The 19652-nt window shown below is 39.8% G+C and overlaps 1 protein-coding gene and 1 long non-coding RNA gene across 4 annotated transcripts in view; one reads left to right on the top strand and one right to left on the bottom strand.

The window, feature by feature from the left end:
* The first annotated feature begins 1228 nt into the window (after window positions 1–1228).
* LOC136342147 (transcription factor Ken-like) overlaps window positions 1229–19652 on the top strand; it is a 40476-nt gene continuing 22052 nt past the window's right edge. Inside the window, exon 1 of one of the 2 annotated variants that reach the window (XM_066287691.1) lies at window positions 1229–1565. The gene's annotated coding sequence lies outside the window, so the exon portion shown is untranslated. Of the gene's footprint in view, window positions 1566–7037; window positions 7059–19652 lie in introns of those variants that run through there. The other variant, XM_066287692.1, reaches the window with a different exon arrangement.
* On the bottom strand, window positions 1559–19466 carry LOC136342164 (uncharacterized). 2 transcript variants are annotated; one of them, XR_010732605.1, is made up of 4 exons: window positions 19369–19466; window positions 19027–19268; window positions 18139–18465; window positions 1559–2402 (listed from the first exon to the last, which is right to left on the bottom strand). It is a non-coding gene; the product is annotated as an uncharacterized lncRNA (long non-coding RNA). The 2 variants fall into 2 exon arrangements; XR_010732604.1 differs by lacking the exon at window positions 1559–2402 and having other exon boundaries at window positions 18115–18465.

Genomic DNA, 19652 nt, shown 5'->3' with positions numbered 1-19652 from the left:
TTCTCGTCTCATGAATTCGTCTGTTAATTTCATCCCAAACGTTCTCTATGGGGTTCAGGTCGGGGCTTTCGGCCGGCCTCATCACATCAACGTTATGTACGGTTAACCGTTTTTTAATTAATTTAGAGTTATGCTTCGGGTCGCTGTCGTCTTGGATCGTCCACCGCTCATATTTTCTTCTGCCCAGAGCAGTATGTAATTTTCCGGAATATTTCGGATTAAATCGTTCATTAATTGGTCTCCTGGCGTCACAAATTCCGTCTAGTTTGATTAATTCAAATTAAGTTTCATCCGAGAAAAGGACAACTTTCAATTTTTCATATGACGAGTTCACGTGCTCTTTCTCACAACGCAATCCGGTTTTCTATTTTTCTTTGAGATGAAAGGCTTCTTTGCCGATTTTCTCCCATACGTACCAGTGGTCCTTAATTTTTGTTTTATGGTACTCACTGATACTGAAACACATAACTCTTGTTGTCTTCGGCTGGCGCTCTTGAACGGATCCTAGATGGATAACATTTGAATTCTTCTGTCCATCACTTTATCGGTTTTTTCTTTTCGGCCACACTCCGGAAGTTCATGTAAGGTTCCTCTATTTTTAAAATAGGAATCACCCTTGATATTTTAGAAGTCCTTGGTATAGAAAGGTTCCAAAATTCCTTTGCAAATAGGAATTCATTTGAGACTCCTGAATGTCTCTTCCGGAGAACTTCTTCGACTTTCATGGAACTTCCGGGCTAGAAGTTGCTGACCGACAACTATCTTTTCGGCTTCAGAACCGCGGAACGAAGTTGCAATTTTTGCTGAAAACTTGCGGGAAACTTGAGGACGGGGGCCTGGGCCTCGTCCGAACCAAAGCAATCTTCAGATAAAAGAACCAATCGAAAATGTCTCCCGAGCATGACACCCGAATTTCTTCGCTGCTCGTCCATTCGTAACGTGTTCCTCGAATTACTTCAAAATTCAGATCAGACGATTAGTACGTCGAACAAGCCACACGCCGTGACCATCCACGTGTCCAGAATAGTACCAGTACTTTCGCACTGGTTCTCTTAAGGTTCCTTCTCTGACCCTCCATTGACTTCTCCGAGCTACCAACAGTCGTGGAGACCAGCAAACTCCAAGCTAATGGTGCAACCTTGAAACGCATTTGCGTCCCCATCAAGGAAACCCAACCAAACCCAACCGGAGTGGTACCACTCAGTTGGTACTAGAGACCCAGTACACCTCATTTGAAATTTCGACGGTGTGGGTCAGATTTAGATCCGAGCCACCTGCTCCCCACTTCGCGCGGCAGTACGGGTACCAGCTACTCAGTCAGTCTTTCGCAGTACCTGAGAGGTACGTCGCTGAACCGTGTGCGTTGGTACTTCTTCGTGCCGTTGGTTCTATTGTTCAAAAATCGGTTCGCGTTGTATATTGCTAATTGTGCTCGAAGGCGGAGGGCCCTTGGGGTGGATTTGTGTGGGAGGAAAGTGCCGGACGAGTGTGAGTGCAAAGATGTGAACAGTGAGGAGGATTTAGGCCGGATTTCGCTGGAGGATTTGCCGTTTCGAATCTCAAAGGTATGGATTTTTCCTCCCTCGGCATGGGAGAATAAAACACATTCCGATACATATGCCGTTGCTGGGCGTATCGAGGCGTTATTATGAGCATAACATGTTTTTATATCAATCCCGGATTTATTAAAGACCATATTATGCAAATTTCACTACCTGGTCGGCTGGTCGCACTGTGAACAATATTTGAACCCGGCTAAAAGACGCCAGAGCTACAACATTCATATTTCGGAGATATATTACAAGTAACTTCTTTTTATTCACGTGACATTTGGAAAAATGAGCCTCGATTTGCATTTAATGGAGAAAGGTTGAAATTTACATACCGCGGGGGTATTCGTGTGTTGAGGAAGTTGCGATGGCAGTTGAAGACGAGGTGAATTTCAGGTTTTTATTTCGTAAACGGGTGTGGTTCGTGTAGGACGAACGTGCGATTCTTCTTCAAGTCAAAAATTCTCTCTTCTAATCTATCAGAATTTGCCAATACACGAGAGCTCTTTGTTAGCTTTCAAACTCATTTGTGGGCACATGAATGCAATTTTTTTTAACCACTCATTGTTATGCATAAACCAGTAATTATTATGAGTTAAAACTAAATTAGCATTAAGGAGTGTAACTCGTTTTCCATGTTCTCCTGGGGATAACGGGCCAGTATTATCATGCTAAAGCATTTTGAGTGATTGAGATTAAGAGCTTTACGAACCCACGGCCGAGGGTATCGGGCTGGCCCCGCGAAGACCGTTTCAGAGCGCCCAACGTCTCAAAACAGCCCCTTGATCGTGGACGAAGAAGCCTGCAAGCCGTGCGACGCTTCTCAGTCCTCCGTGGCCGTTTTTCTGTAATCTGAAACATAAATAATAATGATGGAATATTATGCAAAATGTGTCAATTTAGAAACTATTTATTACATTAGCCTCTGGTTTTAAGAGTATTAACTATTCATTAGAGCGACTGGAATTTGTTGAAACCGGTAGGATTAAAGTGGGTTGGTGGAATTTCCCGTAATAAGTGAGCAAAAATCACAACTACAGGGGGAAAAATGCGATTTCTAAAATTTGAAAACCAAATTAAACGCGTATTTAAATTCAATAAATAATGTGAAATTTTCCTCACAATTCCTTAAATGCTCCATCTAGATAATCAATTCAAATTGATGCGTCAACATTTGAAAATGTCTAAGATCAAACAAAACGTAACGAATGAAGATCCCCCCGCGCGATATAGGCACCGAACATATATGACCACAGAAAGTTCACTCAGCCGCGGCTCATTGATTTAGTTAGTTAGATTAACGATAGAACTCGAAACAAACCAGAAGCCCGATTCGGTACTCTGAGGACTAGAACCGTCCCGAGGAATCACTGCAAAATGGCCTCTGAAACAGCGTCGGCACGTGCAAGTCTTCCGAACTTGCAAATCGATCGAAATGCTGTAGAAAACTGACTGAACCTTCTTGAAAGCCAGTGGAAGCTGAGTCGACTTAATTAACCGAATTTTGCCTGCCACATACGTATACAGAGTGTTATTTCACTTCAAGGGGCGATTCTTCGAGTGCTTAATACCTAATGCATCGTTTTCAAAATACGGGATGTCAAAGTTAAAAAAAAGATATTTTTCAGTAATAATCCTTTAGCCGATTTGGTTTTAATTTGATAGTGTTATTTATGGTTATTATTATTATTTATGTGCCAATGTCTTTTTTTAAACTTTTATATTTATGAATCTTATCTGATTATATGAATCCCATGGCAGTTGGATTAATTCTTCTTCAGCGTTGACCGGAGTTCTGTAAACCGACTTTACGTTCCCCCAAAGGAAAAATCTGACGGATTTAAATCCGGTGATCTTGGTGGCCAGGACCAGGCTTAATGACGGAAAAAAATATAAAAGTTAAAAAAAAAGTCAGTGGCGCATAAATAACAATAAGGAGGATAAATAACACTGCCGAATTTCATTAAAAATCTCACTAATCTTTTAGCCGATTTTAAGCAAAAACGTTAAAAAAAATTTACGCCCTCTATTTTGAAAATTAAGCACATTCAAATTAAACTTTTTCGCGTTAGAATCGTCCAACAAATCACCCCTTTAATTTCGGTAACGTATTCAAATAACACCCTGTATTTCTAACAATTTTTTTACTGGTGATTGCTTAGCATGAGATTGTTCACGTGAACATTACGGTGAAACTTCCAATTTTTAGCAAATATTTGTCACTAACATCAGAACCTAGAGGCTCTGTGATATTATTATAAAATCGAAGAAATCGCCTTCGAAATCCCCAAAGCCATTATCTGAATCGACGAAATCCTCGTGGAAATTGGGGGGAATGCATACTCAATGAGACAGCAATTCCGGAGACCCTGAAAGTACTTTCGACCTCCGTTTTAACGATATTTAGGACTTTTCGAAGTACTAAAATATGTCGTACAAGACCACGGCTAGCGACGGATCCGAGCTGTGATGGAGACTGTTGCCCACCAGCTGACGTCAAATTCCATTCATCCACGTATCAATTGAAACGAAAGAATAATTCAGTTCACGTCCAATTCCTCAGAAAACTTACGAAATATTGAAGAATTTCATAAATCTTCTTCATCAATTTATTCTCAAAATATTGACAATTCAGAGACAAATTGCTCTATCTGGCAACACTGACAGGTGACCCCAAGCTGTATTCAGCTATGTTTTCCAAGCAAATGAGCAATGCCATGTTGCCTTTTAAGGAAATTTTTGATTGTTATCTTATTAACGAAGAACTTGTGTGAAAAAGTAAAGATGAGGAATTACTGAATTATTAATGGCTTAAACGTTCAAACCAATAATCAATTAACTATCTGCATTTTAAATGCACATATTATTTTATTTGATTTCCAGTTAAGGTTCGGCTAATTATATTTCTATAAAGGTAATGGAAAAGAATGTTAAACGTTCGAAAATCGTATGAGAATTAACCAAAAGTCTGTTATGCAAATGCTGAAAAGGTTGTTAAAATCACTAAAGACCGCCCGAGATTCTTCACGTTCTTTATTGGTCCCAATATCACTTTAAAATTCCTTAAAAGGACAAAGAAGTTTCGTAAAATGAACCAAAGTTACGTGTGTGACAATTTTCAAGCTTTTAAAGCATGCTCGATGCTTCGTGAGAAAATTCTGGAATTCCCTGGTAACTATTTGGGAGCACAAAATGCAAGAAAATACCTCGTTCAGACATGTTTTGTAAGATATTTTCACGGAAAGTGCTTACAAACTAGGAAGAGAAAAAGCCATGGGACGTAAGAATGCTGAGTAGATTGTGTAAAATAAATATCTCCAATTAAGGGACAATTCGCTCACTCTGGCAACGTAGCACTCTCGTTCACCAAGTTTCGTGAAGACAAAAAAGCGACGCCTTGTCGTCACTTCAGGGACGATTTTACTATATCTCGGTATCATGGAAAGATTGCAGAACCGAGAGCAATAAGTATTTTGGGGAATTCGAAACCAGACGCCTGAGCTTATTTCCAATTAATAACACGTTTGGCCTTGTCGACCAAAGATTCTTCTTTTAAATCACACACATTAATGATATTCCCCACCTAAAAACCCATAAAAATAACCAAGTTATTTCGAAAAGGTCAAGACCAAAGGCTGTTCTGTACCGCGCAGGCATGGAACTAGTACTATCTCATTTCCAAATGACATTTAAGCGTGAATAATCACCGCTATAGGTCAAAGGTACGGCTCAATGATATCTCAAACGAAAAATGCAAAAACGCCCTTCTTTCCACGAGCGCAGATCCTTTCCTTTTGGCGCTTGACGAGTGAAAGAACTGTTACTTGAAGCCCTTTCATAAAATTTCAATCCCTGCCCAATGGTATTGCTGTCGCTCCATAAAAGTACCGCATGGACAATAAATTATTACACAAAGTCATGCTTTCTTCCCATGGAATCCTACACACTATGTGCTTCAGTTTAATGGGCGTTATTAAATTATTTCTTGCCTAGCAAATCATCGGCATCATCCTAAACGAGACGGACACCAAATGGCTTTGTTATGCGCTTTAATGGGGACACATCGAGGTGTGTTCCGGGGATTGCTTAAAGGCCTTTGATTATTACCGAAGGGTTCCTAAACTGCAAATTACGTCTCAATTACTTATGGTTAATTTGGCTTAGGTTCAAGGCAGTTTATGTAGGTCTAGCAAATATCTGGAAAATTCGGTGTTAGGGGGTATTATTATTTCATTACCAAAGACGAATTGTTCAGACCGCGTTAACGGTGCTTAATAAGTCCTTTCGGCTTTGCGTTCCTAAAGGAAATGCTGCTCTTAAGGCGGCTCCCGACTGAACGCGTCGCGCTTCAAGATAATACGCTGGACGAGTCAGCTCGGCGCAGAGCGGAGCTGTTGACCAGCGCCAAATATTTTAAAGAAGACATTTTTTTTTTTTGGTACAAACAGCGTACCTATTTACAACCCTGTTCGGGAGAAACGCACTCAAACCTTTTTCTTTGATGTACCGGCACTTGCCGGATCGCCTTCGTTCTTGTCGTAGAATCGCGCAGTGCGGCGCGCTTCAGCGCAGACTACCATTCAAATCTAACGCGCCGCGTTGCGCAAAACGGATTTTAGCAGCGCGGCGCGTTCGGACTGGAGCCCCCTTAAAATATTTGGCGCTAGTCAGGGGCAGTTTGCGCCGGGCCACGTGGTTCAGCGCAGTATTTTAAAGCGCAGCGCGTTCCAGTTGGGACCACTCTATAATATTTGGCACCAGTCGGCGTCACTTTACGCTGGGCCGCGTGGTTCAACGCAGTATTTTAAAACGCTGCGCGTTCGGACTGGAGCCGCCCTTCGAAATAGACGAAAGACCTTCGTGCCGGAACTTGTCCATGTAAATATTTCGGTTTTGGTTGGAGACCCATCTGTCCAATTACACTCTCACTTGCTGCCTCCAGTTATACGTTTGGGCCGCATCCAGTCTGGGAATATTCTTCGGAACCAAATTTAATTAAAGTACTGCGCCTTCATTACGACCACCACATCCGCCTTAATTTTTAATTGGCGAGCCTGCATTGACCGTTTCAGACGAAGAACATCTTATCCGAAATTTTAATGGTCATTATTAGTCACCGTTAGGAGGTGATGACATTATTTTTGCAACCATATGCTTCAGGTCTCATCAACACCAGACATCCGTTTAATCTTGATATATCATGCAGCAGTTAATCGTTCGATATTAGTTCTTCCGTTTTGATGGGTGTTAAATTCGCCCGAGAGGATGAGGATTAATCGCAGTGCAAAATCGGATGTAATTTGTCCTGAGTAATTTAAAACTAATATCCTCGGACATTTGGCCGAATCTAGAACACTCGAGCTGAAAATGCCTTGTAGGCGTAGCTTACACTCACATGTAGAACACTAAATCATCGTGTAAACGCTCTTGGCAGCCATTCATAAGGGATTTTTCTTTCTGTTTCAGGTAACCTACAAGTTTATTATTAGCCAGCTTCCTACGTCCCATGTAAGTCCATATTACAGATACTCTCCCGTTAACTCGTATTAACCTTTTTTCTCTCGTGCATGGGAACTGCCCCCTAAAGGTGTGTCTACAGGTACCCAGTGATTCATTTGACATCAGGAAACCGGCCTAATTACTATTCGGGTCGATGGAAATTTCATAATTCCTCGGTATTTGGGAAAGTTCCCGGTTTCGTCACGGTTAAGTTTCATCGATTATGGTCGCGGTTAATTAATGGCCGTTTTACCAGCGTCATTATTACCAACAAAAACAACGTCATCTGGGTATAAATATCATTATCGGTTTCCTCGACAGATGGTACGTTTACGCGCTGCGTTAATGTGTTCAAAAATATTGGAAAACTAGAAACTTTATTATTGGATACATACTTAAATATGGGGATTCATTATGAACCTGCATAATTTTTCAAATAAATTTTTTTATGTGCCTAAGACTTGTATAATAACATTCACAAACGATTTCTTCTGAGCATAATGGTAACCTCTCAGAATTAGTCTCGGCATTACGATGTTAATTTTAAATGCATATGTCAATACCCGATTGATACGCTCCTGATTGTTCAGGTTTTAGCATAGTGAAGAGGCATTTCTGCCCCGGTCGCATGAAATTTCAGGACCAGGTTTTGATGAAAAATGCATTTTTTTTTATCTTACTGAATACCGATACTCCTCTAAGGCTGAACTAACCGCAGTGCCGTAGTTAGCATCTACTAAACGCAGATTTTTCCTAGCGGAATCTCAATGGTCCGATAATCGACACACTTCAGCTGAACATTCCCCTAACGTCAGAATTGTAACAATCTTGATCATTTTCGAATCCATTATTGGACATAAAGAAATTCCCCTGGTGTTCTTCTAGTGCTTCGCCATGAAAACCAAATCGCCGCACTCACATAAAAAAACACCAAAAATGTATTTCCTTATAGTGGATCACCAATTATCACTATTTTCCTGAGTGTAACGTGTGAGAAATGACTTAAATATCATTTCTTTCCGAGCGATCTTAAAGTGTAACATTATCTATCCGGAACTCGTACGTGAACTGCTAGTTCGAGGCCTAGGAAGAAAAGTAGTTTCATGAATTCACCGCTGATGTCGCGGTATGACAGTGTCAAGCTGATCGCCACACCGTAATGGGGCCACGTGTGGCAATTGCATAAATTTACCTGTTTTCCTAACAATCTGGAATCCAGCAGATGCTGGAAAATACAGCTGAACCAGATTTATTGAACTGGATATTCAAGGGCGTATGACTAAAAATACCAAAAATAAATGCCAGTAATATCCCAACATTTATAACCGAAAACGTCATTAAGAAACTAATTGCACTAACTACATTAGTAATGGGCATGAATCATTCAGATTAGTTACTTATTTGCTCGGGGAAAAAGTTCCTGGGAGTGAAAAGCCTGTGTTCTGCTCTGCCGCATTACCGATCTCAGCTTCCCTTAGGCCTTCAAAATCTGGGCTCAGAACAAAAAGATCCAATTTCGCTCCTAGTAAGATAATCGACTATTTTTGTCGCGGCCGGAAAGTTTGGTCTCTTCAAACTCGTTGCAACCGGTTTGTTGTGGTGATAGTTTCACTTCGCATCTCTGTCTCGACTGGTTTTCTTTATCAACGATTTAATGACAAATAAAGAAAGCTATTAATTCATTTTAATGGTAATTAATGGCGGCAGTTCTACTACATAATAAACACTCAGGAGATTTAACCCAAATAGTCCGTTTGAAACAACGATCGGAAAGAAACAGTCATCGGTAATATTCATATCATTAAGCTTCACCATCATCAATCAAACGAAAATTTATGAAAAGAGATTTATGAGGCCCGTTCGGATATTTTGCTTAAGTCTTCAAAATTGGACTTCTTCGGCCTTAATAAGTCCGGGAATTTCTCCTCCGATTTCGGACGGTCAAATTGATCACATCTTCAATTCGCTTATCGGGCTAAATCTGCAAGATTATACCTGTTGCTTGATGTAAATTATATCTGGTCATCTTGATGACTTGTTTTGGCCAGTCACATTGACAAGGAAGCTTAAGGCGTTGTTCGATGGGTCGCATTTAGTGTTTTTTTCTTTCGGTGTGTTCCGTACACATCTGGAGTTATTCTCAAGTGAAGACTGAAAATTGCGGTGATCCTTGTTAGAAGTTCGAGAGAGTTGAAGGACTCCGAGCCTTTAGATCTTGAGACGGTGCATCCCTACCAGGGTTCTTCCTCCGCGTTTTATGGTCTTCGGGGGTGAACATCACCTACATGGCGCAAAAGCCTCTCTTGAAGATCGAATTTCAACGGCCCGAAAATCACATCTCCCAAAACTCCACACCATACATTAATTGAAAATTCATGTTGAAAGTCATGTTCTCTCATTAAATAAGGATTTTCTGTGTTGTAAGAATGGATGTTTCTCCAATTAAATATACTTCTCCTTGTAAATGTTGCTTCGTCGGTGAACAATATTTTATTTAAGAACGAAAGGTCATGACGTTGCTTTTGGAGCAATAAATCGCAGAAATAAATAAAAAAAATATCGCGGAAACAATTAGAGATGCGTGTTGCTTCGCGGAATATCTTTTTTGGTTTCTGGTCGGTTTGGTGTGGAGGGGTTGTTTCGTTTGGCACTCGACCGTTGTTTCTGGCACACACTGTACAATCGTCCTGCGCTGGTTCCGACCCGCTTACGCGGTAGTTTCCTGCCCTAAGAGACCGCACTGCTATCCACTTTTCGCCTTTCCCTTTTACGTATTTTTCTAGTGATCTTCAATAGCGTCTCTCTCTTCGGCATTTTACGATTTGAATGATTGATCATCGGCCTTCTAAAGAATTGCGTTCAAAAACCACTTAACTACGCATTAAATCCACTTTTCCATTACGAGCAATGACTCTGAAATAAATACCCATTTCGATTTAACTCTGCCTATTCGAGATAATTATCCATCATTTCGTATAGACTATTGAAAATCTAACTCTTATTTCGGTTGGTGTAGCGTGATGCGTCTATACAGGGCGTTTTTGCCTCATTAGCCCCGACTGCGTTTTGCATCGATCAGTGTCGTCATGACCCTAGAAAAAGCCTATTTATTGCCCTATCAAGTTGATAAATGCCTTTACACGCTATGTAAATGGTACTGGCACTAACGGATGGATGTACCGAAGCTAAATTCCTTCTTGAGGGAATTCAACCATTTCGAGCAGTTTCTAAATTTGTGGATTAACTCAGTGGCAAAGCTCAACAGGATGTCGCACCGCAGAAACGATGAATATTAATATGAAACCCACCAAAGTTAAGACTTCCTCTGGGTCGTACCGGCTGCATAGCAATCAGGCAGTCTTGAGAATATTCCCCTGGGGAATTAATTTGTATTCTTATCAGTCGGAGCATCGATTAGCCATCGTTTTCATACAGTTAAATATGTATATCGTGGTGTCTCAGGCTGAGAACTTAATGAAGAACCGACAGTTTACATACGTGGACTCTCTCCGAGTCTATTCAATTGCCAATTATTTATTATTCGCAGCTGAAAAATCCCTCATTGGGACAGCAAGCAAATTTATTACCAGAGGTTTAATCCTTCGATATGAAGTCCATAAATTATCCGTTGGTGACTATTACACGAGGGAATAAGTTCTCATTCAATTCAAATGCTTTCGGTTTGAGAACCAGACAAGATTCACGTGATGATGGAGGAAAATTGAATTTTAATTCGATCACGATCAGATGGAGAAAGAAGAGCGAAAGAGGGTCAATGGAAGGTTGGTTCACGCACGAAGACGAGTGAAGATGAACCATTTTAACAAATTTTTTGAAATTTGGAGAGAATATTTGTGGGAATTGAACGGCGGCTAATAATTTGAAGACATTAAGCAAATTAAGTTTCGTTCGTTGGTTTCGAGTTTCGTCCGCGAACAGGCATTTATCTCTTCTTGTATGCCACCAGATATTATTTGCGAGTACTGACTAAAGACCTTGTGAAGCTCCTCGGATCGCCTCGGGCTTTCTAATGCAAATGCGACAAGAGGTATTTTTCCACGAGCATGTTGAAACACCTATAACAGCCTCAGCTGCATTAAAACCCAGCCGAGATTCCTCACAATCGTCTAACCTACTGAACTTAATGAAATGTAAATTCTATTTTTCAATAGACTTATCGACTCGGAGAAGAAATAATAATTAATTTCAAGTCGCTCTTCCAGCAAATTAAATGCGCAATTAAATAAGTCGCGGCAATCTTCGCGCTCTTCAGTCCCGATTAAGTGTTTGTTGCCAGCCACACGAAGAAGAAATCTCGATCTTCCTTCATCTTCTTGTTCTGCTTTGACTTCGTCAACGATCAGCTTTTTGACCGAGATATTTCGTCGTCTGCAAAGTTGAACAAACCCCACAGTTTCGTGTTAGATTATTGAGACCCCCATTAATCCATGTTTGAGTGGCTATTAGTGAAAGTTTATAATATTGTTATAAATATTTAATTAATTTATTAAAAATTCTGATTGATTGATAGATAACGTAGAATTAATTGTGGAAACTCAAAAGCGCCAGGGGCGTACTTGCGGGCCGCGCCCCATCTCGCACGCAGGAAATTCGCACTGGCTTGATCCGATCCTGGCTTTTAGCAACTTTTTCACCTTACATATAGAAAGTGCGCACAATTTGCCCACTGTTGCAGCAATTTAACCTGAACACGGATTCTCCGGATTAGCCTTAGTTATCGCTAATTCACGTTCTTGCAATTATCATTAACATTTCTTGCCCGTCGGCTGCTCGTTCCACGAAATGCATTTTTAAATTTCAAAAAACCCAACTGTCACACTTCAATTGGCATTTCGTTTCAAATTTAAAATCCGATACTTCACGGCTTCAGTCCGCGTAACGCCGCAACAAGTCCGTGTCGTCCATCAATCGTTTGATTGATGTGGACGTTATCAAGATAGAAAATTCCATTTCGGGTTTGTCTAATGACGGATTTAATTGATTGGACTTTTTTTGGATGCTGGATCTCTAGGTTCTGTCCATCTGCGAGGTCATGGAAAGGAGCCTCTTTCGATCGGTAAAAACAACGAGTAAGATTGGAGAAAGGCTGGAAGTAGGAGACGAGGTCCGAGTGGTGAAGTTGAAAATGATGGAGTTGGGCCGAGAATGTGGGATCAAAAAAGGAAGATACACCGTCTTTAGGTGCGATCGATCTTCCACTCAGAGAATCCCCTGACAGCTCTTTCGCAAATGCTCCTCGTCGCAGCAAAAAATTGCGCCGCTCAGATTAGTTCTGGCTGATTCCGAGTCCTGATTGCAACTCGACCTAAATACCGGGAGTCTTCGTTGAAACCTTGGAGAAACACCGATCAATTCCACCATGGATAGGCGTAAATCGAGGAAGCATTTATGTCTTAGCATGAAACTTATTGACCAACTCTTTGGGCTCTGAGGTCCGGCGGCTGCGAGCCACTTTTGGCTATAACCCCTTGGCAGCTTCAGATAGCGCCGTTACGGAGTTATTTTTAAAATTATTCCCATTCGAGAAAGGGGGCAAGAAGAGATATACTGGAAGATGTTTAAGTCCCGGGTGGAAGGTTCCGTCTCGGAATATGAGCTCCCGTCACCATCTGGGATACTTGAGTACCAACGTTACATAGACACTAACTCACTTGCTTTTCTTAATTTCCCACATTATCCACGAATTTCAACCTTAAATGCCATTTTACTAACCCAAGCGCTGCACAGGAAATTAAAATGAATAAGCAAGATGTTTTAACGTTTGCGAGTTATGGCCGTTTTCTTCACCCATGAAATAGAATACTGCAAATGTGAAATTCCAAAACTTAAGACCCATGCAGCCGTTAACTCGTAACTGTTAAAATCTAGAAATGTCTCTAATTTATTGGAAAGTTTACAGATTCCAGCTGAACTTTCGGTTATCTCGAGCTTGGTAAATTGTTCGTTAATAGGTTTTCATCACTTCGAACATGTTTCGGACGTCCTTTAAACGTGCACTCTAGCGAAAGAACCGCACGAAACTCGGGAGGCTCTCGAGTAACGTGGCAACTCCTGTCGCCTCCTCGCTCAAGCCTTCTTCAGGAACCATCTTGCAGGTCGCCACCCTTCCGGCCGCAGCGGGCAGTTGCGACTGCAACAGGACCACTCAGCTGGACAGAAACGGTCTAAGCGTGCTCGCAGTGTGAAGAACCAAAATGTCTCATTTCTCTTTCTTAATTAGCATTAATCGGAATTAAGGAAAAAGATTATAAATAATCTATGTGGGCTAACCGGCAGGAGCATAACTCTTCCGGATTATGCGGCCATGGCGTGGGTTTAAGGTGACATTTTCGTGTTTAGCCTTAATAAATCGCAATATTTGCGTATTATCTGAATACAGTGAGATTCCTCTTAAAACACCGAGAACTGTTGAAGGTGTGGCTTTTGTTCTTGGGTTTTAACGGTGCCGATGTTCAACACAAAGGAACTTCCAAATCAAACTAGATTCAACGCTCCGCTCTAGTCGTATAATGGATTGTAAATAAAATGAATTTCAATTATCGGTAATCCTAAGTTCGTGTTTGCGTTCTTCATTCAACAGTTTCTCCTCTTCGTCGAACATGAATCGGTTGTCTTGTCACGTGACCTCATAATAAGCATTTGATCGACGGAACCCTTCGAGAAAGGATCCATCTATTCTTTGCACCATGGCCGGAATGCGGAACGTTAAATTGATTCTCCTTCTCAACTGGAGGAGCCCGTCGTAAGTTTTTTTTTTTTTTTTTTTTTTTTTTTTTGTTAAGAAGATGGACTTTGATGGCTAGAAGATTAATTATCAGCAAGATTTGCTTTTGTTCGGGCTGCGCTGGAGGGGCCGAGTAACTAGGCTGATGAATGTCGAAAGGGATATAATAGTTCTGTTTGAGATACCTCACAACAAAGCCTGACGAAAACTTCGGGAGTAGTTCAACACGGGAGATATCGACATCTATGTAGAAGTGAGATAAACCGGAAGCTCGAAAGCTGTCGAGATAAGTGTACCATCTTGCGATCCATATATAATCGACTGGAGCACCCCGAAATCCGGTTTCGAGTATTTAACTATAATCGGTTCGGCTCCCAAACCGGGTGATAACACATTAGCGAGAAATAGCACGTAAAGTAGAAATATCACCTTCACGTCCATACAAGGCGAGTCGGAAAGAATGGGCCAACGCTAAATTAGAGAGACCAAAATATTGTGATTGAGCTCAACATGACTTACGTCGCGCTGGTTTACGCATCACAACGTGTTCGACGATGTTAAATTTTATTCTGAAATTTCACAATAATTAAGAAAGTTTTGATGACACAAATCTGACAATTGGTAGTTTCATCCTATGCGAACACATACGACATTCAAAATAAGATTATTACAAATACCGAAAATGCTTGCGAAACCATGATGGTCACTTTGAGCATTAATATTTTATGAATTTGTGGTTACTTTAGGGTTTTAAATTTGTCATTTACTCGTCGATGTTCATGTTTACAATAGAATTTCGTTCGCATTTATAAAAAAAAAACTCCGATGATGGTGTCTTTTAAGCCAAAACGCTGGAAAATGATATCATGTGATGTATCATTGAAAATACACTAAAGTTTATCTAGATCCGTATAAAAAAAAAATTAAGTTGGGGTCATTATCTCGGAAACTAGGCCAGCTATAAAATTTAGGAAATCGCACTCGTTAAGAGCCCAAAAAGGCGTTAAACTTTTGTTTGAAACATTCTTTTTAACCCTTAGTCTTCGATTTACAATGAAAATTTAATTTTGGAATTTTTTGGATTTTCCCCAATATCTCGGAAAATAAGACAACGCTGTTTTCAGATATTAGTTAAGCCCCAAGTTTGACACGTTTTCTTTAGTTTAAGTCACCTCGTATGTCTCATCCTTTAGCAATGGCAATCCATGGCATTAGAAACACCCCGCGATCGTAACAAAATACATTGAACCTTTTGAATGCAAATAACTTAAAAACCGATAGATTTAAACAGCCTAAGCAAGAGTACTTTTTATTTGTAAAACGGAACATTCTTTTAAGTTCTCGACGTATTTTAGGCATTGTTCAATAGATAAAAAAAATAAGTCTTAAGTTACTTAAATGAAACTGACGTCCTATAGGAACAACGTCAAAATAAATCTAAAATTGGCACTTCTCACACAAAACAATATAAAACTAACAATTTACAGATTTATACTATAAAATTTTTTCTAATTATTCAGAAAATTCAGGATAAAATTTAAATTTTGCTGTAAACCATCTGGAGCTGTATCACAATATTTTGCTTTCTACTACATTCAGTTTAGTGTTGAGTCATTTCTTTTTACGCATCCTGTGTAGGAGCGTTCAAAAAACCTGCATCTAATCGGTTTTTTCAGGATCTGTTTACCCTGTGCTGAACGGCACTAATTTATGAAAATCAACACAGTGCCAAATTGAGGAAAATAAATAGAAAATGCATTTTACACTGGTAAGTTTCGACTTTCTATTGAATTGCTAATTTTTTAAGAAACATTGGTTGGTTTGACCTAGAAGACAATTCCCAGACAGTATGAAATAAAATAATATACGATACATGTCCATTAGGTGTTGCTACAACACTCGTTGACATTTTCCAGCTCTTGATGTCGTCTGGTCTGTGAAAAAACTTGTACTGTAACGAGTCACCTATTGGACTTGTCACGTTAATAACTATATTTCTCTTATTCACAACACCCTGTATCGCGATAATGAAAGGAATTTCGACAACAGCGTATAGGAGTTTTTTGATTTTTGGAAAATGCTCTATCACGTGTTACTAAGAAAATTAAATAATTTGTAAATGTTTCAACTTTATTATTTGAAAGATGGAGAACTATTCTTCTGAAGGTTTACTCAATCACCCTTTTCAGGCCCTATTGAGGCAGACTTCAAGCTAAAAAAGGAGAAAATTCGCCAATTAAGAGCCATACAGAAACAGAAAACATTTTCTCAGAGTTTTCCTCTTTGTCGTTCCTCGTCCACGCGCATTTTTGGCAGAGTTGGAGTAACGAAAAACCGAAAAAACTGCTTAAATACGGGTCTGGGACGACTCTTTCTATGAGCGAGTATTTCTCTCGTGTCTTACCTTAGTAGGTAGTCAAGGATATATGGAAAATCGTATTTATGTATAAAAGCAACGCTTTGACGTCCGAAGCAAAACCATAATTGAAAACACTAAAAAAAAATAACGCACCGGTTTCCTGAATCACGTGAGCAGTTCGCTATTGCTGATTGGCCAACATCTCCCCAATGGTGTAGCATGGTAAAATGGCTGTCGAAAGCTGTCTGTTTGAGTCGAACGCGTGACGACACCACTTAATAGAGAAAATACAATAGGACAATTTGGCCATATTGTCCGAATTCTTCTAATTTGCTTATTAATGTTCTGCATTAATGTCCTCAAAAAGATTTGAGAATGTTCAACAAAACCCACCGGCCCGAGAACACACGCGACGTCCTTTTTAAATAATAAAAACGAACAACTGCAGTAAACCGTGACGTCAACCGCGGCCGTCTAAGTTTTTTTCGAAGGAAATCACTGCAAATAGCTACCTATTAGCTGTTCAGGTTTTAAATAGGTCTCGTGAGAATTTAGATTTGACGATTTTAGAATAATTTGATCTTCTCGGAATTCCATTTGCTTCTCTGTTAACAGAATACTAAAATACTTCCATGCCCACCGGCATGTGCGAGAAGGAAATGCTCATGAGATAAAATGAAGTTTCTAAAGCTGAGACCAATTTAAGACGTGAACCGCATATATATATGCAGCAGCCGTTGTAAGTCATTATTACGTCACCAAAAGCCACGGAGGCCGTTTTAACCATGTTTTTTGGTTTTGGGTTATAATTTTTTTAGAATTCCAGAACGGCCCAATAAAGCAGACTTCCTTCAGCGATTCACCACAACAGTTCCTTCTTGATATTAGAAGCACGAAAGTTCATTGTCATTTTCGTAATGATCGCGGCCTTGGAGGGAAAGGAAGCCGACGTTTGCTCAAATTCCAGACAATTATTTGGCTCAGGCAATCGAACTAATATGATCTACTGAGCGTTACAGATATCACAGCCGGAAAAAATGTGGGCTAATGATCAGGAGGATTTTATGTAAATTGAACTAATTAAGAGACTGCCCACGATCAATCCGCGAGGCGCGCAAGGTCTCCTGCTGAAGAGGAATGTTGTTTTCGGGTAATTTAAATTGCCTGAACCAAAAATCCATGTCAAATCAACACTCGAGCTCGTTAGATGAGACGAGTTTTTTTATTTTCCCACAACACTTGCCGTAATCCTAATTAAAACTGCAGCTAGAACATTAGACGTCGTCTAAGTGGCTGCTAATAAAAGCCACCATAACCTTAATCAGTAATTGCGAGACGGCCATTTTCCATGTACGTTTTACAAGTTGGAAATCCTCTCCAAGAAATAACAAGTCTTGATGGACGATTAAGCCATTTCGATGTTCGACGTGGTGGACGGTGGAAAAGTCGCTTTTTACTTCGTACACGGGAACTAATTCGTAATTGAGCCGTATAACCCGAGGTATTACCGGTAATAAGTAAGGGGTAATTTTAAACATATTTAAGGTCAATTAACTGACTTTCTAAAACGGATTTGACCTCGGGCTTTCCGGGGGGTAATTACGAGTGGTATTAATTAAATGTCTCGAATAATCGGTATTGGTGTGGGGACGACCTTTGGTTGTTATGACGTTGTGTACACGTAAGACATTCGATACGTCGAGTTATGGTAATTTATGGCGGTCACGCAACTTGTCAATGACGTACGAGACTTTCTGGTAATGTGTGACATTACTTAGTAATACGAGTAGAAAGTTTTAGGACATTTAACATAAGTTTTAATAGCAGAGTATCAGTGTTTCATCAGGGGTCGTACGGTGAGCTGAACGGAGACACGACCATGCATACTGACACATTTTCAGGCTCGGATTTAATTTCGCAATTTTGGGTTAGATTTATCATGAATGAACATGAAACTGCCGTTGTACCTAGACCATTTATTATACCTTAATTTCTATTGCAGTCCACATAGCAAATTCTAGTTGCTGTAAAGAAGCCAGTCATGCCACTAAGTGAGACTTTGAGGAAGATCCATGGTCGGAATTTTGATCTTGCTAGTTTCCCAGTCTTTCAGCAACTTGGATATAGACTACGCCCGAACCATCACTCACGATTGTGCTGAGGCACTGTATTTGCATACTGATACATGTAGCCACTGGTAGATTTTCTGTCCTCTGTATCCCCTGCATTGAGGAAACCTTCCAGCGAATATGGTGGTAGCATAGTTTGGTGTGTCAGTCAAAAGCTGGCTCGCTTGTTTGAAAAAACTCCCTCTGCAAAAGATATACACATCCACAAATTGTAGGAAAAATGACGAAATCACAAAAAAAATTACGTGCAAAAACCAAAAATCCTAATTTATATATATTTTATATACAGCGTGTTTGGGTTTTAATCCACATAATTTTAATAACGTATTGAACGTCGAAAAGAATGTCAATTTGCTATTGTGTTGAGATCATTTCAACAAAAAAATACTCTAAAACTAATCTAATAAATTATTGAGGATGGTCTTTTTGATAGATATTTGTTCGTTATAAATAATGGGACCTTAAAATTCTTCCTCGAAAGCCTTCGCTAAAACCGATTGTTTGTTATAAATGTGTCTATTATATCCAAACAAGAATAATACCTAATTAAATAGACACTTTATACATTCCTGACATTAAGTTCATTAAAGGCGACCATTGGCTATAACCCAAGCTCACTACAACCGAGTCTGAGTGTATATGGTGCTGAGCAGAACTTTATTGCATATGCCGGAAGCATTGTCTTAAGGTGAGAGGACAATCCTCCAAAACTAGAGGTTCCCCATTTTGCAAAAGGGTTCTTACCTGCTTGTTTAGGGTTCCTCAATCGGTTTTACCGAAAGTTCCACTTGTACCAGTAACTTAACCATATATTCATTTCGATAGTAATGTTCTCATTAAATAAGTATTTTCTGTGCTTCGAGAATACTATTTTTCACAGCTCCTTCCTAACACTAACCAAAAAATGCAGCAACAAGCTCAGTTACCACGGTTTCTTGGGTTTTATAACCTGTTTCACAGCACACGATGGGGAGAATATTCACTTCCTAAAAGTAATTTAGTTTGTTTATTACAGTTAACTTGCATTGTTTCTTATGATATTAAGGGATATTGATTCCGACATAGTACATAGTAAAAAGTAAATACCTGAATTAGACTTTATGCATTTAAATTGTAATTATCGTAATATTAACGGTTTTCTAGTTAAATTCAAACGAAAACAAATATTTTGTGGTTATGATGTGTCGAACGAAAGTGACATCTGCGAGAAGGACCGCAACATTATTAGTCTATCTCTCTCTGCGTGTTACACATATTCCATCCTTATTTGTCGTGGATTTCGAAGTTGTGAGTCTCTGTCTTACTTACGCTGACACATTAACAGATTTTGTTCGGAGTTATCTCTTTGTTAAATAGGATTTCCCCTTTAA

The sequence above is a fragment of the Euwallacea fornicatus genome, chromosome 11 (assembly GCF_040115645.1).
Source record: "Euwallacea fornicatus isolate EFF26 chromosome 11, ASM4011564v1, whole genome shotgun sequence".
Taxonomy (NCBI): Eukaryota; Metazoa; Arthropoda; class Insecta; order Coleoptera; family Curculionidae; genus Euwallacea; species Euwallacea fornicatus.
This window is presented reverse-complemented; position numbering and strand designations above follow the sequence as displayed.